Here is a 5,817-nt window from a genome sequence, read left to right on the forward strand (position 1 = left end):
TTAATACAAATGGAAGACTGAAAACAAGTATTTCAAATTATCAATGATTGTACAAAATCTAAAGATAAAATTACTGATGCTCTTCAGGAACATACTGCAAGATCTTCAGGTCAGCCCTTGTTTACAATAAATACACATTTCGCTTGCAACTACCTTGCGGGGTGAATTTATGTTACACTATTGTGTTGATAAACAGTGATGCAACTACTGCCCCTGGACAACAAGATAAATACTTGAAATGCCTTAATATTTATGTTTGGAATAATGCACACTTGTCTCTTGAAAGATGTTCATTTTCCAGAGAATTTACTATCTTCTTATATGGAGGAAGTTACCAATCCTTGAACTTAATTACATCTTTAATGCCTACCATAGTGACCATGAACATCCCAGAGAGTCTTGACTTTACTAATCTCACATGCTTCTTTTGGAAGATATATTCGAACATGCTTTGACAAAAGCCTCTTCACAACACCAGAATCACAGTTGAAAATGGTCTTTGCAGTATTTAGCATAGTATTAATATGTAATGTCTATGTCGTGGTGTTTTTCCTTAAACATCTGAAACTTGGTTTTCACATTTCATTTTGAACCAAGATAATTTTTCACCTTGAAGGAAAAATGAGTATTTCCTTGGAAAAGACTCAATATGTCGATAAATGAGCATCTTAATTCTGGTAAGCTTTGAATTTGTTGTGGCTTTTTTTCCTCTTAAATCAACTGCAGACTTACCAGCTGTCAACAATTCTCCTAGATGACGGAGTCTACTGTCACCCTTAAGACCATGGGAAGCTATAAATGCCTTCTGGCAGCCCTTCTTCCTTTCATCATTTTGTATGAGAAATGTGTAAACTACTTAAATCTGTGACTACGCTTAATGGAGAGCACAGTTTTAGATGGACAAGATGTTTGTACATTCTTATTGATGATGAGACCTTCTAAGTATATATCCTGGTTGTCTTTACTTTTGAAATTGTTAAATCTATCTAACAAAGATGTCAAATATATATACATCAGCAAAACATACTTCCTTAGAATTGCATTTCTCATCTGTTTTTTTTCCAGAATTGTTTTTCCTGCATAGTTGATGTACTCACTTCCTTGAACACATGCTCTTTTAGTTGCGTTTCTCTTGCATTCAGCTTCATTCCTCACACCCTCTTTCGTTTTATATTTCCTATTATCACTGGTATCAACCTGCACCTGGTTATCATATAAGATAACCAACACCAAGAATGTACCATCTAAAAGGTAACCAACTCTTAAACAATGACAAATGTTATTATTAGAGTAAACAGATCAGTGCTGTCAACGGGATCAACAGTGTTGCCACATTAAGATTAGAATCACGAGAACTCCAGAAGTTATGTTGTTTCTAAAGCTATCACAAACATAACCAGATACAAAAAACATACACAGGTTTCACTTCTCTAAGACTGCAGACTTGTGAGCAAGTTGGGCTGAAAGCTATAATTGTGTGAATCTTTCTGTTGTCCCTATCGCATCGCAGCATCTCCGCTATATGGTGAGTAGCAGCTTTCTTCCTCTGGTATTGTCAGATAGAAATTTATTTCATTTATATAGGGAACACTGTGGTTACGCTGCCATGGACATAATTCATTTTTAATAAAATGTGAATTTCTGTTGTTTCTACTCAATTGTAGATACATATGACACAGAGCAAAAAATATATCTTCATGTTTTATGATACTGAACATTCTACTTAATTTAGTCTATTGTTGTTGTTGTTGTTGTTATCTTCAGTCCTGAGACTGGTTTGATGCAGCTCTCCATGCTACTCTATCTTGTGCAAGCTGCTTCATCTCCCAGTACCTACTGCAACCTACATCCTTCTGAATCTGCTTAGTGTAGTCATCTCTTGGTCTCCCTCTACGATTTTTACTCTCCACCCTGCCCACTAATACTAAATTGGTGATCCCTTGATGCCTCAGAACATGTCCTACCAACCGATCCCTTCTTCTGGTCAAGTTGTGCCACAAACTTCTCTTCTCCCCAATCCTATTCAATACTTCCTCTTTAGTTATATGATCTACCCATCTAATCTTCAGCATTTTTCTGTAGCACCACATTTCGAAAGCTTCTATTCTCTTCTTGTCCAAACTATTTATCGTCCATGTTTCACTTCCATACATGGCTACACTCCATACAAATACTTTCAGAAATGACTTCCTGACACTTAAATCGATACTCAATGTTAACAAATTTCTCTGCTTCAGAAACGCTTTCCTTGCCATTGCCAGTCTACATTTTATATCCTCTCTACTCCGACCATCATCAGTTATTTTGCTCCCCAAATAGCAAACCTCCTTTACTACTTTAAGTGTCTCATTTCCTAATCTAATTCCCTCAGCATTACCCGATTTAATTTGACTACATTCCATTATCCTCGTTTTGCTTTTGTTGATGTTCCTCTTATATCCTCCTTTCAGGACACTGTCCATTCCATTCAACTGCTCTTCCAAGTCCTTTGCCGTCTCTGACAGAATTACAATGTCATTGGTGAACGACAAAGTTTTTATTTCTTCTCCATGGACTTTGATACCTACTCCGAAATTTTTTTTTGTTTCCTTTACTGCTTGCTCAATATACAGATTGAATAACATCGGGGAGAGGTTACAACCCTGTCTCACTCCCTTCCCAACCACTGCCTCCCTTTCATGTCCCTCGACTCTTACAACTGCCATCTGGCTTCTGTACAAATTGAAAATAGCCTTTCGCTCCCTGTATTTTATCCCTGCTACCTTCAGAATTTGAAAGAGAGTATTCCAATCAACATTGTCAAAGGCTTTCTCTAAGTCTACTAATGCTAGAAACGTAGGTTTGCCCTTCCTTAATCTAGCTTCTAAGATAAGTCGTAGGGACAGTATTGCCTCACGTGTACCAACATTTCTACGGAATCCAAACTGATCTTCGCCGAGGTCGGCTTCTACTAGTTTTTCCATTTGTCTGTAAAGAATTCGCGTTAGTATTTTGCAGCTATGACTTATTAAACTGATAGTTCGGTAATTTTCACATCTGTCAACACCTGCTTTCTTTGGGATTGGAATTATTATATTCTTCTTGAATTGTGAGGGTATTTCGCCTGTCTCATACATCTTGCTCACCAGATGGTAGAGTTTTGTCAGGACTGGCTCTCCCAAGGCCATCAGAAGTTCCAATGGAATGTTGTCTACTCCGGGTGCCTTGTTTCGAGTAAGGTCTTTCAGTGCTCAGTCTTCATCTACATCCTTATCCATTTCCATAATATTGTCCTCAAGTACATCGCCCTTGTATAGACCCTCTATATACTCCTTCCACCTTTCTGCTTTCCCTTCTTTGCTTAGAACTGGGTTTCCATCTGAGCTCTTGATGTTCATACAAGTGGTTCTCTTATCTCCAAAGGCCTCTAATTTTCCTGTAGGGGGTATCTATCTTACCCCTAGTGAGATAAGCCTCTACATCCTTACATTTGTCCTCTAGCCATCCCTGCTTAGCCATTTTGCACTTCCTGTCGATCTCATATCTGAGATGTCTGTATTCCTTTTTGCCTGCCTCATTTACTGCATTTTTATATTTTCTCCTTTCATCAATTAAATTCAATATTTCTTCTGTTACCCAAGGATTTCTACTAGCCTTTGTCTTTTTACCTACTTGATCCTCTGCTCCCTTCACTACTTCATCCCTCAAAGCTACCCATTCTTCTTCTACCATATTTCTTTCCCCCATTCCTGTCAATTGCTCCCTTACGCTCTCCCTGAAACACTGTACAACCTCTGGTTCTTTTAGTTTATCCAGGTCCCATCTCCTTAAATTCCCACCTTTTTGCAGTTTCTTCAGTTTTAATCTACAGGTTATAACCAATAGATTGTGGTCAGAGTCCACATCTGCCCCTGGAAATGTCTTACAATTTAAAACCTGGTTCCTAAATCTCTGTGTTACCGTTATATAATCTATCTGAAACCTGTCAATATCTCCAGGCTTCTTCCATGTATACAGCCTTCTTTTATGGTTCTTGAACCAAGTGTTAGCTATGATTAAGTCGTGCTCTGTGCAAAATTCTACCAGATGGCTTCCTTATTCATTTTTTTGCCCCAGTCCATATTCACCTACTACGTTTCCTTCTCTCCCTTTTACTACTACCGAATTCCAGTCACCCATGACTATTAAATTTTCGTCACCCTTCACTATCTGAATAATTTCTTTTATTTGTTCATACATTTCTTCTATTTCTTCGTCATCTGCAGAGCTGGTTGGCATATAAACTTGTACTACTGTAGTAGGTGTGGGCTTCGTATCTATCTTGACCAAAATAATGCGTTCACTATGCTGTTTGTAGTAGCTTACCCACATTCCTATTTTCCTATTCATTATTAAACCTACTCCTGCATTACCCCTATTTGATTTTGTGTTTATAACCCTGTAGTCACCTGACCAGAAGTCTTGTTCCTCCTGCCACCGAACTTTACTAATTCCCACTATATCTAACTTTAACGTATCCATTTCCCTTTTTAAATTTTCTAACCTACCTGCCCGATTAAGGGATCTGACATTCCACACTCCGATCCTTAGAACGCCAGTTTTCTTTCTCCTGATAACGACATCCTCTATAGTAGTCCCCACCCGGAGATCCGAATGGGGGACTATTTTACCTCCGGAATATTTTACCCAAGAGGACGTCATCATCATTTAATCATACAGTAAAGCTGCCCTCGGGAAAGATTATGGCCGTAGTTTCCCCTTGCTTTCAGCTGTTTGCAGTACCAGCACAGCAAGCCTGTTTTGGTTATTGTTACAAGGCCAGATCAGTCAATCATCCAGACTGTTGCCCCTGCAACTACTGAAAAGGCTGCTGCCCCTCTTCAGGAACCACACGTTTGTCTGGCCTCTCAACAGATATCCCTCCGTTGTGGTTGCACCTACGGTACGGTTATCTGTATCGGTGAGGCACGCAAGCCTCCCCGCCAATGGCAAGGTCCATGGGGGGAGGCCTATTATACCTAAATATTTGTAACTACCCTGTTATGATACACATTTACTCATTTGTGTCTCGGCTGAATGTAAACTGTGTCTTTGTAGATTTTATATCAGTTTATTGCTGTGTACACATCTGAAATTTAAACTGGTTTGGAGTCCCCAATCCTTAAAATTTCATATATTGTCCATCAAAATAAAGTAATTTTCACTTTTAGTTGCATTTTCTCCTTATTGAGTCCATTTTCTGTGTGTGTTGAAACGAAAAATATTGTGCTTCTGGGTAAATTCTTTACATGACTGCAGTATTTTTTGCTGCCCTGGACAGAATTACCAACAGGAAAATTATTTTTTTGTTTCATGCAGCTTTTTATTGAAATTCACCATAATAGTAATAATTTTAGTAGTATGTTTTGTGATTTACAAGTTTTTGCAATGTCCCATAGAGGACTTTTACCTCCTCAACAGAATATAAATTTGTTGATACACAGACTGTTTTCTATGGATTATAATTTGTTTGCTATGAAAAAAGTCTTGCCATTATTATAGTTAATGAAATTCTACTATAATGATAATGGATGACATTTCTTCACTAGAGATATAGAAACAGTAAATTTCAAGAGCGTCTCATACGCATATATTATAAATCACTAGTTTTGACTCTTAATGATAATCTTCAGATCTACAAATGAAAAACATTATGTAATTAGTTGACATTTGCCCACAAAGCGTGTGTCAGTTTAACTATATCCCTTTCTCTGCAATAAATAAATAATGTGTCTTCTAATTTTGAGAGACTTTAAATTCATTTTTATGAATTAGTTAAAAGTGTCTGCACAGTTAACA

The sequence above is a fragment of the Schistocerca gregaria genome, chromosome 5, assembly GCF_023897955.1.
Source record: "Schistocerca gregaria isolate iqSchGreg1 chromosome 5, iqSchGreg1.2, whole genome shotgun sequence".
Lineage (NCBI taxonomy): Eukaryota > Metazoa > Arthropoda > Insecta > Orthoptera > Acrididae > Schistocerca > Schistocerca gregaria.